At 43.3% G+C, this 22309-nt stretch overlaps 1 pseudogene; it reads left to right on the top strand.

Moving 5' to 3' along the window:
* Positions 1-640: 640 nt before the first annotated feature.
* On the top strand, positions 641-8490 carry LOC111972846 (transcriptional repressor protein YY1-like; annotated as a pseudogene).
* Positions 8491-22309: the final 13819 nt, after the last annotated feature.

A 22309-nucleotide genomic window follows, 5' to 3' on the forward strand; every position in this document is an offset into this window, starting at 1 on the left:
TGTAATATGAAACATTCAACGAGCCTATGAAACTATGAAATACATCCAATGGACTAGATGGGGCTAATGCCAGTAGGTATCCTATGTGATAGTCGTTTTCTGCGTTAAAAAAAACAAAACATATAAATGTCTTATGGTGCATTGTGCTTAGCAGTGAGTTGGCCAATGTCATTGTGGGCCTTATTAATGTTTAAGCAAGCAAAAAAATATTCACCCTACATGATCAAAAGGAATGCAACTTTAGGTCTAAGCATCCTCACCAGACCCCCCATGGGTGTTTGTGGTGTAGGAATTGGTGGCTTGGGACAGAGTTATTTGTGTTATCCGAGAGGAAAAGGCGAAGCGACAGGGTTTACTCAAAAATCTGTACACAAAAATAAAACAACGAAATTAGGCATTTTTGAATGGAGGTCAAGAGAGTGTCGAATTTAGTCAACAACAAAAAATGAATTGCTTATTTGCAACGTGAGGCTTATTTGTTCGACTATAAGTTCCGCAATGGTTAGGTTGTTACGAATGCACTGGTATTAGTGGAAGCAAATGGAATTTAGGCAACTCTGAAAAAAACTACCTTAAATTGGAGTTTTCACACGCGCATATGCCCTCTCATTGGCTAGAATGGTCCCACCTGATCTTGCCTCCTCCCATCTTTGAGGACATGTATTMTAATCGTTAGAGCGGTCACTCGACTATCTTGTCAATATAATTGATAATCGAAGAGGGAGAACAGGGGCAGGGGGTGTTTGTGGGGCAAACGAGCACAGCACAGGCTGCGTGAGAAGTAAGCTGGTAGAGTTCAACATGGCATCCGGCGATACGCTTTATATTGAGGCGGACGGCTCGGAGATGCCGGCCGAACTAGTGGAGTTGCACGAGATAGAGGTGGAAACGATACCGGTAGAGACTATCGAYACTACAGTGATCGGGGGAGACGACGACCAGCCGATGATAGCACTTCAGCKGCTGGTATRAGACGACCCGAATTCGATCAACCACCACCATCATCAAGAAGTGATCCTAGTGCAGACAAGAGAGGAAGTTGTTGGCGGGGATGATTCGGATATGCTTGCGGACGGGGGTTACGAGGATCAAATCCTCATCCCCGTCCCAGCACCCGGGGTGGAAGACGAGTACATCGAACAGACTCTGGTGACTGTAGCCGGGAAAAACTCGGTGGGTCGGATGAAGAGAGGGGTAGGCGGCAGTGGCAAAAAAGCTGGCCAAAAGAGCTATTTGGGTGCTGTAGAACCAAGCAGTAGAAAATGGGAACAGAAGCAGGTGCAAATAAAGACTATGGAGGGGGAATTCTCTGTTACAATGTGGGCTTCGGGTAAGTCGTCGGTTCTATCTAATGTTACTGTAGCTAACGTTATCTGTGTATCTCTCCCCGCATTGTTCGTGCTTGGTAGTTAACTTGTGSAAGATTCTTGCCAAGAGGCCCTGTTGCAGGGCGTAGACGTTTTGCACCAGTCTATTCCCTCGTAGGTCGCCAAGCCACCTTCGGGATCACTTTTAGAATGTGCAGAAATGTGTGTCGGTTAGATTGAAATGTTTTTGTTTTGGAGGCCATGTTTTTAGATGTTGCTGGGCGCCGCCATGTTCCCCGAGAACCAGTATGGCGGCCCGAAAAAATGGCGATAGGGCGGCCGGGCGAAGATGGCGGCGGTCAGGGGTGCAAGCGCGCTGCTGGCTCCAAAGAGTAGGCCCCGACGGCGTAACTAGCTAGTTAGGTGCCTTACGTCAACTTTGCGGAATAAGTAACTACATCAGCCGTGATTACAATATCTGGGTCAGTAACCCTGTAACTTAGTTTTGTTAGATTTAAACGGCTGGCCAAATATATTGTCCAAAAAAAGTTATTTCTAGCCCATTGATGCTTTTCTTCTGCATAGCCAGCTAACGTTAACTTTTTTTACACGCGACAGCTAGCGAGTTSTCAATCAAGTATAGTAGCTGGCTAGCAACACAAGCTAGTTAACGTTCCTAAAAACTACGACCCTACACAGCTGGCATTGTACAAMCACCGTTTAACCGCATTTGGATTCAGCATGATTGATAAACATTCTCCGTTCGCGTGCTAGGCTAACTAGTAAACCCATAATCCTGGCGTGTGGCTACCAAAATGCYACTAGCAGCAGAGCGAGAAACAATGTTAGCAGATAAACTGTGCAGGGGGATCAAGGTGATGCATGTTCATATTAGTTATTTTAATCAGAATCAATGATTGTATACATTGTATTTCACTGTTTTGTAAAAACAAAGCTATACTGCTAGCRACAATGTCTAGAAATATTGCTGCAGTGTTGTTTTTTGTATTGCTGTTTTCTAACAGCGTAGTAGCCTAAAGGCCGCCAGGTGGCGATATTGAGTCGTTTCACCTTACCGTCCAAACGCATTGTATGCAGCCGGCAATACACTCATATCCCCGTGGACCGGTTCGTACCTAAAACATTCTCCATTCAGGCTGCAAACGCYTTCATTTCCTCCTTAACTATAGTTAATGGTAAGGAGGGAAAAAACTGGGAAAATGTGTACTTTCTTTATGAAACACCATTTTCCACCATCATGCTGGTGTCCAAGACAATACATACCATATGAAACGTAACATATAYTACAAAATGGAGTAACTTGTGTATGTACATCACCCATTTTCGTATGCTATGTTACAAATTACAATTTGTATAATATATTACGAATTAGAAACAATTTGTTATGAATATGCAAAACGTACAATATGTTTACAATTTGGAACATGTATTATATGAATTCTAGCTAGATGGCTAGCATTATCAAGTTGGCTAACATTAGTTAGGCTATTGGTTAAGGTTAGCTAACATAGTTGGGTGGGTGTATAACGTGAATGTCTAGCAACCCAAAGTTTGCGAGTTCAAATCTCATCTTTAGTAGGGTGGTTGGTTGGGTGTATTAAAAATCCACCCAAAACAGCTAATTTTTTGTGAACATGTGTTTKATTTTGTTTGTAATAAGGTTGGTAGCAACATGTGAAAATCATTGTCAAAATCTGTTGCAGCTCAAGTCGACTGCAAAACCCACAATGCAATGCTCTCTCTGAGCTGGCTAGGTAGGTAGCTAGCAAACATAGCTACACACAATACCATAGTCAATATCAGCATGTGAAGTAGCTAGTTAGCTGTAAAATCGCTTAAACAAATGGCAATATCAATTTAGGGGTCTACAGTCTAACCATGTTCAACTGGCCAGTCAATGTGTCTGAGTGTAGTCTYACATTCGCAACAGCACCATGCAATGCACCCTGGACTGAAGGAGCAGACAAGTAGGAGAAATGTGTTAMACCCTCTGCTAAATTCCAMTTTTCTCTATGTAGGAATATAGCAAAAAATATGATCAATGGCTCATTCGAGAGAAGATGACCTCCTGTGTTATGACATCGTCCAGTTTTGAAATCTGATGTATGATAYATGTTATTGCGATCTAAAAGTTGTATTGCTATTAAGTTCCAGTGTAGTGGGAGCGGCTTTATCGAAATGCTACAGTATGTCATTCCGGCCAAATGTATGCCTGCTTGAACGGCAATAGCAATAAATGACCCAGGGAATCAATAGAACATTGCTCAGATGCAGAAAAATATATAATCAAAATGGGTGAATATTTACTTTAAGTAACAATCTGTTTTATGTAACCATYCCAKAAGGAACATATAATACTAATTTGAGTGTCCCGGATTTACATTTACTATGTTACGTCTAGTCTGAGACCAGGCCGCCATGCTAGATTGACTAATGCTCCTTCCTGATGTCGGGCCCTGCTTTAAACGAGATGAAATCTGATACGCAACATCTTGGTCTAGCATTCCTAGGCATTAGCCACTAGCATGGTGGTGAAAGTCGTGTTTTAATAAAGAAAGTATGCATATTTTTACCTTCTCGTCATTTTAAATAGGGGCGGCAGGTAGCCTAGTGGTTAGAGCGTTGGGCCAGTAACCAAAAGGTTGCTAGATCGAATCCCTGGGCTGACAAGGTCAAATCTGCCGTTCTGTTCCTGAACAAGGCAGTTAACCCACTGTTCCTAGGCCGTCATTGTAAATAAGAATTTGTTCTTAACTGACTTGCCTAGTTAAAGGTTCAATAAAAAAATGTATAGTTAAGGAGGAAAGTGATGCATTTGCAGCCTGAATGGAGAATGTTTTACATACGAACCGGTCCACGGGGGATACGAGTGTATCAAGGTAGGCCCTAGTTTTGTCGCACAGTCTTGTGGTCAGGTGCCACAGAGGGACTTTAGGCTCAGCAGGGCAGCAATGGCTGTTCCTTGGATGTTCACRGAGAGCTAACATTATGCATGTCAATTTTTCCTGGCTCAAAGTGTAGGAGAGATTGACTTCATCACAACTTGTATTTGTGAGCAGTATTGACATGTTGAATGGACTGAGCTGTCTGTTTGAACTACTGGCCACAAAACATGCCACCAGAGGTCTCTTCACAGTCCAGAACAGACTTTGGGAGGCGCACAGTACTACATAGAGCCATGACTACATGGAACTCTATTCCACATCAAGTAACTCATGCAAGCAGTAAAAWTMMATTAAAACCCCCCAGATAAAATACACCTTATGGAACAGTGAAGCAACACAAACATAGGCACAGACACGTGCCTACAAACACGATAACATACACACGTACACTTGGATTTTGTGTTGTGTATATGTGGTAGTAAAGTAGGGGCCTGACAGCACACACTTATTAATGTGTTGTGGAAGTAATGTTTTTAAAATGTTATAACTGCCTTAATTTTTCTGCGCCCCAGAAAGAGTAATTGGGATCCATAATAAATACAAATGAAACGACTCAATATCGCCATCTGCTGGAGCGTGGGCAAACTGCAATGATTTACCCCGGTCTTGTATGGCTATTTTCGGTTAAGTCCCTGCATTGTATCCTAGATGACAAAAAAGACATTGACCATGAGTCAGTTGTTGAAGAACAGATCATTGGGGAGAATTCCCCTCCGGACTACTCTGAATACATGACGGGGAAGAAGCTGCCCCCTGGAGGGATACCTGGCATCGACCTGTCAGACCCKAAACAGCTGGCAGAGTTTGCCAGGTCAGTGTCTATCTGCCTAAACTCACCTGTCCATCAAGGGTATGTACAGCGAACACACCCTCAAATAAAAAAAACTATTGTTTGGCCTAAACTCTTAACACACAAATAATTTACACCTATGCTCTCTTGTAGCTCACCTTGTAAATTGGTGTTTAGCAAGATGCCAGGATTTGTGATTCTCCATGTTGCCTGCCTGTCTTGGAAGGCAGCACCTGATGAGGCAGCTTTTCTGTAGTAGATGTCAGAGGTATATAGCCCGATCTCCTTCCTAAAGGGAGTGTTGAGCCCGGATATTTCTGACTGTCCCGTTCAGATGCTGTGTTCTTAGTTCCTTCAGTGACTCTGCTGGTCCCTATGGTCAGAACTCTGTGTGGTAAGTTCTAGAGTCCATTCTACAAGAGCCTTTATATCTCTGAACACCCTCYACACACACTGACACAGAGCACTTTAACACAGTGAAAGGACAAAACCGGCTGTTGTCAGCCATACTGGAACACTTGCATGGGTGCTGGTTTATATTCACTGGTTAGGAATTGAACATGGTTAATTACATTTTGTATATGGACAACATGATTTGAGTRCTGTTCCCTGTGAATGCAATAGGCTGAAAGTTAACTTCATATCCAATGTTTTCTCAGGATGAAGCCGAGGAAGGTAAAAGAAGACGACGCGCCCAGGACGATAGCCTGCCCTCATAAAGTAAGTAGTCTGTTTCCAACGGTTTCTTTCCTGCCCAGTAGGGGTGTTAAGGTACATGTATTCTCCAACGGTTCGGGGACCTCTGTTCTGTCCGCATTGTGAGCCCAAATGAATATATAATAAATGCAGCCAGTCGGACTGTGGGCTATGCCTACGCTGTGTTGTATGCCCCTCGTGTAAACCTGAGCTGAAAACATTTCAGGTTATTCTGTTACAACAACTAGAGCATATGCGCATGTTATTKAAATCTTAATTGGCGCATTTCAAACTGTCCTTTTGTGCGGCGCAGCCGGCAACTACTTCTGTACGATGGTGAGTGGTGGGGCTGACAAACCAGGAGGATTCTCCATCGCGTATATCTCCAGTTTGGGAACATTTTGTCTTCTCAGTAGCTTACAACGGCGATGGACCGAGAGCATGTCTGTTACTGCTCAACGAGAATAGCCTATGCAGCTACCAACACCTCAAACATGTTGACACATTTATGCCGACATCAACGCAGTATTCTTACCAATGGAAGATGGAAACACACACAAAAAAACGCAGCTTAGTCTCTCCTCTGCATTCAAGCWGCTCTTCACAGCTGATTCTGACCGGGCCAAAGAAATTACAAGAGCGATGGGTATGTTTACAGCCGCAGATATGCGCACATTCTCAGTGGTTGAGAAGAATCGGGGGTTTGAGCACCTCGTGAAAGTGCTCAGACCACGTTACAAACTTCGCCCTCTCGTACCCATTTCAGCACAGGTAGTACCAACTCTATCTAAGCACGCTGAAGTTGTCAGTGAACTGTTGCGCTTACTACAGATGGATGGACCTCCAGGGCTACAGAGAGTTACTTATTAAGTGACAGCCCATCACATTAACCCAGAGTGGGAAATGAGAAGTACATATGTTTTTCTTTGCAAGAAAACATTCTAGCATATGCCTACACAATGTGAGCCATGTTTACATATTAATTTCACACAGATATTGCACTTTATTTTAGTGTCATTTAAGAAAATGCCAAATGTTGGTATTCCTAAATGTGCTCTCATCAGGTATTATGACTCATGATCATACATTAAGACATGCATTAAGAATACTTTCCTATTGAGTTGGTGAGCAGTTGTTTGGGGTTAACTGCCTTGCTCAAGGGCAGATTATTGCACCCTGCCGGCCCGGTGTACACCTGCACCGACCTTTCGGTTACCGGCCCAGCGCTCTTAAAACCACTTAGCTAGCTGTCGCTGTAGCAGATGTCCTTAATGTTTTGTACACTGTGTATATGGYATCCGGTATACCAACACTTTCTATAAATCTCCCTCAGGGCTGCACAAAGATGTTCAGGGACAATTCAGCGATGAGGAAGCATCTCCACACCCACGGGCCTCGTGTGCACGTCTGTGCCGAGTGTGGCAAGGCCTTCGTAGAGAGTTCCAAACTCAAACGTCACCAACTCGTTCACACAGGGGAGAAACCCTTCCAAGTACGTACCTGGTCTGCATAAATTCTCCTAGGAGATTGACGCAAAAAGACAAATGCATCTAGAGTAACTGCACACACATTTACCATTGACTCCTATATCCTAATACACCTCTCCTTTTGTCCATCCATGTTCTCCTTCCTTTGTGCAGTGTACCTTTGAGGGCTGTGGGAAGAGGTTTTCGCTGGACTTTAACTTGCGCACACACGTTCGTATCCACACCGGAGACCGGCCCTACGTATGCCCCTTTGACGGCTGCAATAAGAAGTTTGCCCAGTCAACCAACCTCAAGTCTCACATTCTCACACACGCCAAAGCCAAAAACAACCAATGAGAGCCCTCCGACCTGCCCCAAGTCCCACCCCCACAGCAGCATCTTAAAGACACCACACGTCAAACCTCCTTTGATGAAAGAAGGAAATGATTGAAAAATACTTTTTGATAAATACGGAGATTAAATTCTCCCTTCTCCTATTGGTTGGCTGAAGAACACAGTGGCACTCTTCAGAAAGATGAAACCCCTCCCAACCTTCCACCCCCCTCTCTCCTCACTTCATAGCGGCTTCATGTTTATTGCCATAAATATGGCACTCATGGACTAACATCAGAGACTATTCTTTCTGCCATGGAGCTGCATGAGAGAGGGAGCAATCAGGCTGTTTTTCCACTCTCAGCATAGATTTTAATTTTCTATTTCTACAAGTGTGCATATTGTACACTTATTTTGGGATATGTTCAGTAAGACAAWTAGATTATTATGTTTTTTCCCCCTGKGTATTTAGATCCACTTACCGTATGATAGTCCTGGCAAGACGTGAGTTACTGTACCGTCACATTGCTTCAAACTATTTTCTGAAAAAAGTTTTGGTTTGCATCTTAATCTTTACTTTTGGTTGTATTCCTTCCAACCATTAAATCATCTTGTATACTTGTATTGTATGGCTGTTGAAATTATTTAGACTGTGATAGAGGTGTGATTTTTAAATTGTTAACCAATTTAATTTTGTCATGAGTTGATTTCTTTTTTGATMAATTGTCACCTTTGCTGAGAAACATGTCCCTACCGTTGATTCACTGCGAGCCTGTCTATTCTAATACTAAAATGCATTAAATGAAATCGCCAGAGTGACCATCTGTTTCTTTGTTAGAATGTAATGTACAGGCGTCGTCAACCATGAACTTTCTTTGTTGATATTTACACCCATGCATTTCAACGGCCCACAATAAAAAGGTTATCCCAAATCTGTTTTTTRCCACTAATTTCTAGGCCTGCTATGAGGGTGGCGTGTTCTCATACGTGTGGTGAAATACCTATTGCTTGCCTATACTGGAGACATGGGGCCAATCCCAAATCAACCTCTAAGCCCTATGCACTTGTGGAGATGTGAGAGGATTTGATTGGTTTAGTCAATATGGTGAAACTTTCACCTAGCCTATTAGAGAGCAAGGTGGAGCTGTTGCCATATTACTAACACCTGTCAAATCCTCTGATCTCCAGAAGCACATGGGGGCGTAAGGGTCGATTTGGCTTTGGGAAATAGCTTATTGCTTGTCTATACCTGAGACATCTCTCCTATACCTGAGAGAAATAGCCATCCTTTCAAATGTACATGAAGTGCCCAGGGGAAGAAGGTACGTGCTAGGTGTCGATTTGGAACAGTGCCACTGGTTAATACAAAGTCCAAAGGCAGGTGTTTTGTGCTGTTCTGCATGAGCTGCAGATTTTTCCTTGTACCTCAGCATCTGGTTGTTCCTGCCTCCAGGAACTCTTGGTCAGTTGTTCCTGCTTCCAGGAACTCTTGATCAGTTGGTCGGTTGTTCCTGCCTCCAGGAACTCTTGTCAGTTGTTCCTGCCTCCAGGAACTCTTGGTCAGTTGTTCCTGCTTCCAGGAACTCTTGATCAGTTAGGTCGTTGTTCCTGCCTCCAGGAACTCTTGGTCGGTTGTTCCTGCCTCCAGGAACTCTTGGTCGGTTGTTCCTGCCTCCAGGAACTCTTGGTCGGTTGTTCATCAATGATCACCACCTACATGCTGCAATGAGTCTGACCGTAGCCAGTTTTACTGACCCCCTGTGGCGAAGTTGAGAAAATCCTTCAAAACAGCCTTCACAAGTTTAGGAAATGTTTACTCTTCTCTGCAGGGTGCAATATCAGTTTAATGCTTTGCTTTCTGTTAGTACTGCTAAACCCAACCAAAAGAGACCGCCACTTCGACTACCATTGAATTATGAAAGCCCAATATATCTTCGAACGCATCACAATTTGCTCCCGGGTGCCGTACTACTATGGCTGACCCTGTAAAACACCACATGTAGGTGACAAAAAAATCATTTTTGTTTAGGTTGAATACTAAATGGTGACATTCAATACCCTGTGCCTCAAACTATTTGAGAGAAAGATGCATTATAGGCTTACCTAGATCATATCTAGATCTGTTTTTGGGACATGAACAATGACATTTTCACCATATGGTAAGCGTCTCCATTGTAGTCGTGTCCATGGTGCTGAAACCACTGTCGTGACAGTGATGGCCAAATCCGAGCCAGCATATTGCATAGGTAGGCCATACAGCTGGTTTCCTTACCCCCTGGTAGTTAATTGATTCATGTCACTGATTAGCCAGAAATTTCTCACACCTGGTGTCAGCTCTGAATCAGTCTGTGATAAGACGAGAAGAATGGGAAGTAGCCTARTTCTGTTCTGACCTTGAGATCCTGATTTGAGAAAAGGGTGCCTGGGCTATCTGTGCAGCAGACGCCTATAACCTCTGTATGCACTGACATAAAGACTGGTATAGATAGACTGGTCAATGCTTAAATGAKAATGCCCTCTTAATGTCCATGGCTTATAGACAGACTAAACAGCATTTGCATGATTTCAACAAAGTATTGGTTTCTTTCTTGTTTTCTCTTTCCCAAATTCACCTTGAATGGATTTAACTCAACTGAAACAAGAATAAAATGGTTTCAAAGATCCCTTACAGAGAAAGGGGAAAGTAGGCTACTTATYTATTCCCTCTCAAAAAATACATCTGCTTCTTTAACACGGCACAGGAATCACAGGCACCTCTAAAACACCTAGTTGAAATTCACAAACTGTCTGTCCATTCCATCYGATCAGACGACAGCGCATGGGGATGCGACATTCTGATTGGTGTCTTAAAGCAACTGTCTTAAAGAGCCACGTGTTCGTGTTACTTCTTCCTACCTGTCTGGCTGTGTGTGTACGCCATAATTGAAAATCTCTTGTATTCTGCTTATTTATGGAGCATTCATTCAGGCAATTGGCTGTTTTGATTGACGAAGGCAAGAGTGGTAAAGCACGCTACTTGTTATGCAGCTGAAGTTTGTAAAGCCACCAACACCTGCTCTCTTAGATGCTTATTTTCATTAAGCTCTTCTCTCCCATGAGGCAATGACCCCTCTGGTTTTTGTGATGTATTGCAGAAAGGTTAGCCTGGACACCATTGTGTTGGTCTCTGCTTTTTAGCGTTTAGACAACTCTTCTAGATTGTTGTTGCCAAGCCAAAAAATCTGGCCTTCACCACATCTAACGGTTGGATTTTCTTTCATGAAAATGTATTTTGGCACATAACACTATAGGGAATGCTTTGGTTACATATCATACCCAATACTAACTGGCAGGGAATAATATATGCAAAGCATACAGCACTACATCTTTCCCACGAAAATGTAAAGTAGGAAATCCAACAGGATTCGACCCGGGCCCTTTTTTGATCTATTATTTTACATTCTTTAATGATGTCCCCGATCCTCGCGCTGCTCTGCCTTGTGAGCATATGCATGTGCGCGCGTGCCCATGGTATCAATTTCCATTCGATGCGTTTTCCTATTACATATTACGTCCCAAAGGACAGTCTATTCCCCACACAGTCTATTCCCCACACAGTCTATTCTCCACACAGTGCACCACTTTTGACCAATATCCTTTGAGATTTGAACGTGTTTTTTATTTATTTCTATTGACTGTACGTTTGTTTATTCCATGTGTTGTTGTTTGGGTTGCACTGCTTTGCTTTATCTTGGCCAGGTCGCAGTTGAAAATGAGAACTTGTTCTCAACMGGCCTACCTGGTTAAATAAAGGTGAATAAATATATATATATGTTTTTTTTTAAATGCACATGTAGCCTAGTCACTTACCCTAACTTTAAACCAAGGGCCAACTAATAGCCGATCACAAATGACATGTATGACACGTGGCCAATTGACTGCGGTTGAGGAGTCTCTCTGTGAGGATCATTGCTGCTCTTGACACATAAATGTTGTCGWTTTGGTTCTTTGCGGTGGGCACAGCTCGCTTCTCTCAGATGGTATTTTCATGCAGACGTGTGTTGCCAAGGTAACAGAGACGTGAGAGGCTGAGCGAATGAGCAAGCGCTGAAAAACCCTRTGAATTCCAGAACTGCAGCAGCAGTCATGGCGCGAGCAGAGCACCAAAACACGCTACTCTGCAATAGYAACCGGGCTGATAGTTTCACTGACTAATACGATTATTATGCCTACCATTGTGTACTGTTTATGCTTTGGAACATTGAAATGTCATATTTTGGGGTAGGTGCATAACAATTTCCCTTTTTCCTCATAAGGATCAAATAGTATCTTTCTCCCCCCTCTTTCTTTTTATAATGTAAAAGCAAAATGTTRAAATGCAATGCACATCACAAACGTGTCCAGTCTCAAACTTTTCTTTGATTAATGCATCATTTTCTAATCCTTATCAGGTCTTGTGCTCCATTCCCCCCATCACCAAAGGTGCCATGTGTGCTCCTCTTCAAAAGAGCACAGCAGTCTTAAAAGCACTGCATAGCAATAGTAARGTGTATATAAGATGGTTTTACACAGTAAAGATGGTCCCTAAGCCTTGTTTCTGACATGCTAGCTGACATTCTCTCCACATGAATTCCCARCTGGGGCACTGTCCCATCAACCAGCAACAACTGATCAACCAAATTATTGTATTACTATTCGACTCATCAGTTTAATTTGTCTCCATGTTCAATTTTTAAAAACGAAGTGTGATTATGATATTCTGTCCAATGTGACATAGACAATTGTTTTATATATCAATTTACAAACCAGAGTTGTGGAGGAAGCATAAAAAAACAGCTGCAGAAATGGGACATATACTGAACAAAAATATAAACCAACATGCAACAATTTCAAAGATTTTACTGAGTTACAGTTCATATAAGGAAATCATTCAATTTAAATAAATTCATTAGGCCCTAATCTATGGATTTCACATGACTGGGAATACAGATATGCATCTGTTGGTGCATGGATCAAAAAGTTGGGACATGGATCAGAAAACCAGTCAGRATCTGGTGTGACCACCATTTGCCTCATACAGTGCGACACATCTCCTTTGCATAGAGTTGATCAGGCTGTTGATTGTGGCCCGTGGAATGTTGTCCCACTCCTCTTCAATGGCTGTGAAAAGTTGATGGATATTGGCGGCAACCGGAACAAGCTGTCTTACACGTCGATCCAGAGCATCCCAAACATGCTCAATGGGTGACATGTCTGGTGAGTATGCAGGCCATGGAAGAACTGGGACATTTTCAGATTCCAGGTATTGTGTACAGATCCTTGCGACATGGGGCTGTGCACTAACATCCTGAAACATGAGGTGATGGCGGCGGATGAATGGCACGACAATTGGCCTCAGGATCTCGTCATGGTATCTCTGCATTCAAATTGCCATCAATAAAATGCAATTGTCTTCGTTGTCCGTAGCTTATGCCTGTCCATACCATAACCCCACCACCACCACCACATTGACATCAGCAAACGGCTCGCCCACACCACGCTATACACGTGGTCTGCGGTTGTGAGGCCGTTTGGACATACTGCCAAATTCTCTAAAACGACGTTGGAGGAGGCTTATGGTAGAGAAATTTACATWAAATTTTCTGGCAACAGCTCTGGTGGAAATTCCTGTAGTCAACATGCCATTTGCACGCTCTCTCAATACTTGATACATCTATGGCATTGTGTTGTGACTAAACTGCACATTTTAGTGGCCTTTTATTGTCCCCAGCACAAGGTGCATCTGTGTAATGATCATGCTGTTTAATCGGCATCTTGATATCCCACACCTGTCAGGTGGATGGATTATCTGGGCAAAGGAGAAATGCTCACTAGCAGGGATGTAAACAAATTTGTGCACCACATTTTAGAGAAATACGCTTTTTGTACGTATTGAACATTTCTGGGATATTTTATTTCACTTTATGAAACATGGGACTAACTTTACATGTTGCGTTTATATTTTCTTTCAGTGTAAATTGGTTTACTGTATTTGTGATCGTGGGATAAACCAATATTTTCATGACATTTAAATGACCCTTTTCCATGTACTACATATAATCAGCAGTTTGCAAAAGACATCCCTATATTTCTCAATGTGGTTCAACATTACCCACAGGCACAGATCAAGGATCCGCATACCTTGCCTCAAACCTAACCTTAACCATTGTTGAAGGGAAAATGCAACACTGGCCTCAGATCAGCGCCTAGGATCAACTTCATCCTGCTCTGCATCTCTGACGTCCTTGCTATCTGGGGTTCTTGGGACGTCCATACCCTGTTGAAATGTAAAATGTTTAAGGTAATTGTTAGGGGTTGGTAAGGGTTATGGTTTTGCTAATGTTCGGGTAAGGTTAGGGTTAGGATCCTGGATAGCACTAACCATCTCTGACTGCAGGGGCCTCTGACTGAGTTGTGTTTGAACAAAGAGAAGTGGTCCCTGACTCCCCAAGCTGTCTCCTCTATCCTCCAATATCCTCAATTACCGGAAGCCTTCAGTGATAACAAGATTAGCATAAGCTTGGTCTTAAGAAGCCTCTGTGAATGAATGGGCTTCTTAGAGAGGATTAGCTTTCCCTTCACCAGGAGCTGATGGTTATAGAGCTGACTGACTGACTGGCAGCCTGCTAGCTTGAACACTGCACTCTTAGAAAAAAAGGTTATTTGGTGTTATATGTAGAACCTTTTGGTTCTTTGGATGAGATTAAAGAACCCTTTACTAACGGTGTCGGCAAGCCATTTTTCTGACCAGGTAAAATCATGCAGCATCATCATTATTAATATGGATTTAAACTAATTAAAAGGGAATGTTACCTGTCATTTAAAAGTTAGCTTTTGTTTTCTAAAATCCCCATTAAACTSTGGGGTAGGGATAGAACCCATAAGGTTCTTTGCCTTCATTGGGTATATAAACTCAGCAAAAAAAGAAACGTCCCTTTCTCAGGACCCTGTCTTTCAGAGATAAATCGTAAAAATCCAAATAACTTCACAGATCTTRATTGTAAAGGGTTTAAACACGGTTTCCCATGCTTGTTCAATGAACCATAAACAATTAATGAGCATGCACCTGTTGAACGGTCGTTAAGACACTAACAGCTTACAGACGGTAGGCAATTAAGGTCACAGTTATGAAAACTTAGGACACTAAGAGGCCTTTCTACTGACTCTGAAAAACACCAAAAGAAAGATGCCCAGGGTCCCTGCTCATCTGCGTGAACGTGCAATAGGGATGCTGCAACGAGGCATGAGGACTGCAGATGTGGCCAGGGCAATAAATTGCAATGTCCGTACTGTGAGACGCCTAAGACAGCGCTACAGGGAGACAGGARGGACAGCTGATCGTRCTCGCAGTGGCAGACCACCTGTAACAACACCTGCACAGGATCGGTACATCTGAACATCCCACCACAGTACCCTAGGCATTTTCCTATTTTGTTGCATTACAACCTGTCATTTAAATTGATTTTAATTTGGATTTCATGTAATGGACATACAGAAAAMAGTCCTAATTGGTGAAGTGAAATTRAAAAAATWACTTGTTTCAAGAAATTCAAAAAAATACAAATCGGAAAAGTGGTGCGTGCATATGTATTCACCCCCTTTGCTATGAAGCCCCTAAATAAGACCTGGTGCAACCAATTACTTTCAGAAGTCACATAATTAGTTAAATAAAGTCCACCTGTGTGCAATCTAAGTGTCACATGATCTGTCACATGATCTCAGTATATATACACCTGTTCTGAAAGGCCCCAGAGTCTGCAACACCACTAAGCAAGGGGCACCACCAAGCAAGCGGCACCATGAAGACAAAGGAGCTCTCCAAACAGGTCATGGACAAAGTTGTAGAGAAGTACAGATCAGGGTTGGGTTATAAAAAATATATACAAAACTTTGAACATCCCACGGAGCACCATTAAATCCATTATAAAAAAATAAATAAAACTTTGAACATCCCAAGGAGCACCATTAAATCCATTATAAAAAAATGGAAAGAATGTGGCACCACAACAAACCTGCCAAGAGAGGGCCGCCCACCAAAACTCACGGACCAGGCAAGGAGGGCATTAATCAGAGAGGCAACAAAGAGACCAAAGATAACCCTGAAGGAGCTGCAAAGCTCCACAGATTGGAGTATCTAGGCTCATTGTCCTGCCCTCTTCTGTAAAGCCCAGCTCTGTGGAGTGTACAGTATTAAGCTGTACACTCCACAGAGCTGGGCTTTACAGAAGAGTGGCCAGAAAAAAGCAATTTCTTAAAGAAAWAAATAGGCCAAAAGGCATGTGGGAGACTCCCCAAACATAAGGAAGAAGGTACTCTGGTCAGATAAGACWAAAATTGAGCTTTTTGGCCATTAAGGAAAACGCTATGTCTGGCGCAAACCAAACACCTCTCATCACCCCGAGAACACCATCCCCACAGTGAAGCACTGTGGTGGCAGCATCATGTTGTGGGGATGTTTTTCATCGGCAGGGACTGGGAAACTGGTCAGAATTGAAGGAATGATGGACTGCGCTAAATACAGGGAAATTCTTGAGGGAAACCTGTTTCAGTCTTCCAGAGATTTGAGACGGACGGAGGTTCACCTTTCAGCAGGACAATGACCCTAAGCATACTGCTAAAGCAACACTCGAGTGGTTTAAGGGGAACATTTAAATGTCTTGGAATGGCCTAGTCAAAGCTCAGACCTCAATCCAATTGAGAATGGGCAAAATTCCCAGTGGCTAGATAAGCCAAGTTTATAGAGACATACCCCAAGAGACTTGCAGCTGTAATTGCTGTAAAAGGTGGCTCTACAAAGTATTGACTTTGGGTGGGTGAATAGTTATGCACGCTCAAGTTTTCTGTTTTTTTGTCTTATTACTTGTTTGTTTCGCAAAAAAAAATATTTTGCATCTTCAAAGTGGTAGGCATGTTGTGCAAATCAAATGATTCAAACCCCCCCAAAAAATCTAATTTAATTCCAGGTCGTAAGGCAACAAAATAGGAAAAATGCCAAGGGGGTGAATACATTCGCAAGCCACTGTATGTATATATATATATATATACACACACACACAGTGCCTTCGGGAAAACTATTCATACCCCTTGACTTTTTCCACATTTGATATAAGCCTTATTATGAAATTGATAAAATAAAAATCCTCAGCAATCTACACACAATAGCTCATAATGAGAAAGCGAAAACAGGTTTTCAGAAATGTATAAAAAAATAAAAACATACCTCATTTACATAAGTATTCAGACCCTATGCTATGAGACTCGAAATTGAGTCAGGTGCATCCTGTTTCCATTGATCATCCTTGAGGTTTCTACAACTTGTTTGGAGTGCACCTGTGGTAAATTCAATTGATTGGACATGATTTGGAAAGGCACACACCTGTCTACATAATGTCCCATAGTTGACAGTGCATGTCAAAGCAAAACTAAGTGTTGAGACAAACAGATCTGGGGAAGGGTACCAAAAAATGTCTGCAGCATTGAAGGTCCCCAAGAAAACAGTGGCCTCCATCTTTCTTAAATGGAAGACGTTTGGAACACCAAGTGTCACAGTTCTGTGTTATTTGATTGTTGTTTCCATTTAAGAAAGATGGAGGCCACTGTGTTCTTGGGGACCTTCAATGCTGCAGACATTTTTTGGTACCCTTCCAGATCTGTCCTCGACACAATGCTGTCTCAGCGCTCTACGGACAATTCTTTCGACCTCATGGCTTGGCTTTTGCTCTGACATGCACTGTCAACTGTGGGAGCATATATAGACAGGTGTGTGTGCCTTTCCAATTCATGTCCAATCAATTGAATTTACCACAGGTGGATTCCAATCAAATTTTTTGAAACATCTCAAGGATGATCATGGAAACAGGATGCACCTGAGCTCAATTTCAGTCTCATATCAAAGGGTCTGAATACTTATGTAAATAAGGTATTTCTGTTTCTTATTTTTAATACATTTGCAAGATTTCTAAAAACCTGTTTTTACTTTGTCATTATGGGGTATTGTGTGTAGATTGCTGAGGATTTTTATTTATTTAATTTCATAATAAGGCTGTAACATAAACAATTTGGGAAAGTCAAGTGCCTATAGATAATATTCTCCGAAGGCACTGTGCTGTGTGCATGCGTGTGTGTGTGTAGGATATATAGATACTAAATACTCAGTGAAGGCAAATAACCTTATGGGTCTATCTATCCTACCCACAGAGTTTAATGGGGATTTTCCCTATTACTAGCCTGTTCAACCTCTCTATTTGTATCGTCTGAATGCCCTAAAGATTGGAAAGCTGCCGTGGTCATCCCCCTCTTCAAAGGGGGAGACACTCTAGACCCAAACTGTTATAGACCTATATCCATCCTGCCCTGCCTTTCTAAAGTCTTCGAAAGCCAAGTGAACAAACAGATCACCGACCATTTCGAATCCCACCATACCTTCTCCGCTATGCAATCTGGTTTCCGAGCTGGTCATGGGTGCACCTCAACCACGCTCAAGGTCCTAAACGATATCATAACCGCCATCGATAAAAACAGTACTGTGCAGCAGTCTTCATCGATCTGGCCAAGGCTTTTGGCTCTGTCAATCACCGATTATTACCGGCAGACTCAACAGCCTTGGTTTCTCAAATGACTGCCTCGCCTGGTTCACCAACTACTTTTCAGATAGAGTTCTGTGTGTCAAATCGGAGGGCCTGTTGTCCGGACCTGTGGCAGTCTCTAATGGGGCGCCACAGGGTTCAATTCTCGGGCCAACTCTTTTCTCTGTATATATCAATGATGTCGCTCTTGCTGCTGGTGATTCTCTGATCCATCTCTACGCAGACGAGACCATTCTGTATACTATATGTTAACAAACCTCCACACAAGCTTCAATGCCATACAACACTCCTTCTGTGGCCTCCAACTGCTCTTAAATACCAGTAAAACTAAATGCATGCTCTTCAACCTTTTGCTGCCCGCACCTGCCCGCCTAGCATCACTACTCTGGACGGTTCTGACTTAGAATATGTGGACAGCTACAAATATCTAGGTGTCTGGTTAGACTGTAAACTCTCCTTCCAGATTCACATTAAGCATCTCCAATCCAAAATTAAATCTAGTATTGGCTTCCTATTTTGCAACAAAGCCTCCTTCACTCATGCTGCTAAACATACCCTCGTAAAACTGACTATACTACCAATCATCGACTTCGGCGATGTCATTTAGCCTCCAACACTCTACTCAGCAAGTTAGATGTATTCTATCACAGGGCCATCCATTTTGTCACCAAAGCCCCATATACTACCCACCACTGCAACCTGTACGCTCTCGTTGGCTGGCCCTCGCTTCATATTAGTCGCCAAACCCACTGGCTCCAGGTCATCTATAAGTCTTTGCTACGTAAAGCCCTACCTTATCTCAGCTCACTGGTCACCATAGCAACACTCACCCATAGCACGCGCTCCAGCAGGTATATTTTACTGGTCATCCCCAAAGCCAACTCCTCCTTTGGCTGCCTTTCCTTCCAGTTCTCTGCTGCCAATGACTGGAATTAATTGCAAAAATCACTGAAGCTGGAGACTTATATTTGCCTCACTAACTTTAAGCATTAGCTGTCAGAGCAGCTTAGCGATCACTGCACCTGTACACAGCCCATCTGTAAATAGCCCACCCAACTACCTCATCCCCATATTGTTATTTATTTTTGCTTTTTTGCACCCCAGTGTCTCTACTTGCCCATCATCATCATCATCTGTAACATCTATCATTTCAGTGTTAATGCTAAATTGTAATTATTTCACCACTATGGCCTATTTATTGCCTTACCTCCCTAATCTTACTACATTTGCACACACTGTATATAGATTTTTCTATTGTGTTATTAACTGTACGTTTGTTTATGTGTAACTCTGCGTTGTTGTTGTTGTTTGTGTCGCACTGCTTTGCTTTATCTTGGCCAGGTTGCATTGTAAAAGAGAACTTGTTCTCAACTGGCCTACCTGGTTAAATAAAGGTGAAATACATTTTTTATTTTATTAAGATTGTATTGCTCTCCAGCAACTCATTGAAATTGTCAGCTTTTTGTTTTTACCTTCTGGGACATAGATTGTATCTCTTCTACCAGCGCTGTATTGGCCACAAGTGGAGAAAAGCCAATGGTACAACATGGATTGCAGCACCTAGGAGGCCTAGGAGCCTGTATCTCTAGAACAGTCACTGGTTTTCTCAGTTTGAATGTTGAAAGACAATTTGTCAAAGATACCACTCTTTCTGAAGAGAGTGTTGCTCGCATGATTTGAGTGTCCAAGGTCAAACCCAGGAAGTGCATGCACTGTGGGGACCAGAGAACTCTGTTCCAAGTTCATTGTTAGTCCCAACTCAGAGAGGTGATGTGAGAGCATGGATGTGTGCCAAAGAATGGCTTTGTGACCCTGCCGCGCTTATGGACTTTTTGAAAGTGTGAGGGATGAGCGAAAGGCTGAAGGGTAGAATGCGAAACTGAAAAAAACCTTTTTTGGCACCAGAAAATAGATTGAGTAGAACCCACAGTTTGTTGTACTGGTTCTACCTCTTCGATTGCATGCTTTTCCAGGAGCAAGGAGATTTCTGAGCAGAGTGTTTGCTTTTGAGCAGGGTTGTGAACTATTGTTTTCAAGGCACCCCTGAACAGTGGGGGATTGCTTACAAAATTGTAGTGCGTAGCCTTGTGTTCGAGTGCCTGGCCAGGTGATATGGGTACACCTAGAAGTGGAACCTTCTCTTTGTCAGGGAGCTTGGACTGCACTAACCATAGGTGGGCCGTGCAACGCACAGTGTTGCCAAAGATTTCCCAACTATCTGAGCATTTCCCTGAAGGCGTTGGATGAGCAGGTGTGTAACTGTAGACCGTTCTTTCATGGTCTCAGCATTGTAGTTTGCAGAGAGGCGTTGCTGCAGCTCCTTCTGATAGATAGCCAGTATCGCTGCTGAATTGCCAAGACTAACGGCTGAAGCAGTACTGTCATGTGTCCTGTGTAGGAAGCGATCAGATGTATCGTTCATTCGGCAGCCCTTTGTCTGAACTGTGACGGAGATAAGCAGGCAGAACAAGTGAAGTGTATGATTTGTCCATACCTTGTACCCTGGAAGGATATTGACCTCATCCCGTCAGTTGAGGATGCCTGGTCATTCTTTAAAAGTTACTTCCTCACCATATTAGACAAACATGCTCCGTTCAAAAAATGCAGAACTAAGAACAGATATAGCCCTTGGTTCACTCCAGACCTGACTGCCCTCGACCAGCACAAAAACATCCTGTGGCGAACTGCAATAGCATCGAAGAGCCCCCGCGATATGCAAACGTTCCCAGGGAAGTCAGGAACCAATACACGCCAGTCAGTCAGGAAAGCAAAGGCCAGCTTTTTCAAGCAGAAATTTTCATCCTGTAGCTCTAACTCCAAAAAGTTCTGGGATCCTGTAAAGTCCATGGAGAACAAGAGCACCTCCTCCCAGCTGCCCACTGCACTGGCTAGGTAACACGGTCACCACCGATAAATCCGTGATAATCGAAAACTTCAACAAGCATTCTCAATGGCTGGCCATGCCTTCCTCCTGGCGACTCCAACCTTGGCCAACAGCCCCGCCCCCCCCGCTGCTACACGCCCAAGCCTCCCCAGCTTCTCCTTTACCAAATCCAGATAGCAGATGTTCTGAAAGAGCTGGAAAACCTGGACCCATACAAATCAGCTGGGCTTGACAATCTGGACCCCCTATTTCTGAAACTGTCCGCCGCCATTGTCGCACCCCCTATTACCAGCCTGTTCAACCTCTCCTTCGTATCATCTGAGATCCCCAAGGATTGGAAAGCTGCCGCGGTCATCCCCCTCTTCAAAGGGGAGACACCCTGACCCAAACTGTTACAGACCTATATCCATCCTGCCCTGCCTATCTAAGGTCTTCGAAAGCCAAGTCAACAAACAGATCACTGACCATCTCGAATCCCACCGTACCTTCTCCGCTGTGCAATCCGGTTTCCGAGCCGGTCACGGGTGCACCTCAGCCACGCTCAAGGTACTAAACGATATCATAACCGCATCGATAAAAGACAGTACTGTGCAGCCGTCTTCATCGACCTGGCCAAGGCTTTCGACTCTGTCAATCACCATATTCTTATCGGCAGACTCAGTAGCCTCGGTTTTTCTAATGACTGCCTTGCCTGGTTCACCAACTACTTTGCAGACAGAGTTCAGTGTGTCAAATCGGAGGCATGTTGTCCGGTCCTCTGGCAGTCTCTATGGGGGTACGACAGGGTTCAATTCTCGGGCCGACTCTTTTCTCTGTATATATCAAGGATGTTGCTCTTGCTGCGGGCGATTCCCTGATCCACCTCTACGCAGACGACACCATTCTGTATACTTCTGGCCCTTCCTTGGACACTGTGCTATCTAACCTCCAAACGAGCTTCAATGCCATACAACACTCCTTCCGTGGCCTCCAACTGCTCTTAAACGCTAGTAAAACCAAATGCATGCTTTTCAATCGTTCGCTGCCTGCACCGCACGCCCGACTAGCATCACCACCCTGGACGGTTCCGACCTAGAATATGTGGGACATCTATAAGTACCTAGGTGTCTGGCTAGACTGCAAACTCTCCTTCCAGACTCATATCAAACATCTCCAATCCAAAATCAAATCTAGAGTCGGCTTTCTATTTCGCACAAAGCCTCCTTCACTCACGCCGCCAAACTTACCCTAGTAAAACTGACTATCCTACCGATCCTCGACTTC

This window comes from Salvelinus sp. IW2-2015, linkage group LG14, assembly GCF_002910315.2.
Source record: "Salvelinus sp. IW2-2015 linkage group LG14, ASM291031v2, whole genome shotgun sequence".
Lineage (NCBI taxonomy): Eukaryota > Metazoa > Chordata > Actinopteri > Salmoniformes > Salmonidae > Salvelinus > Salvelinus sp. IW2-2015.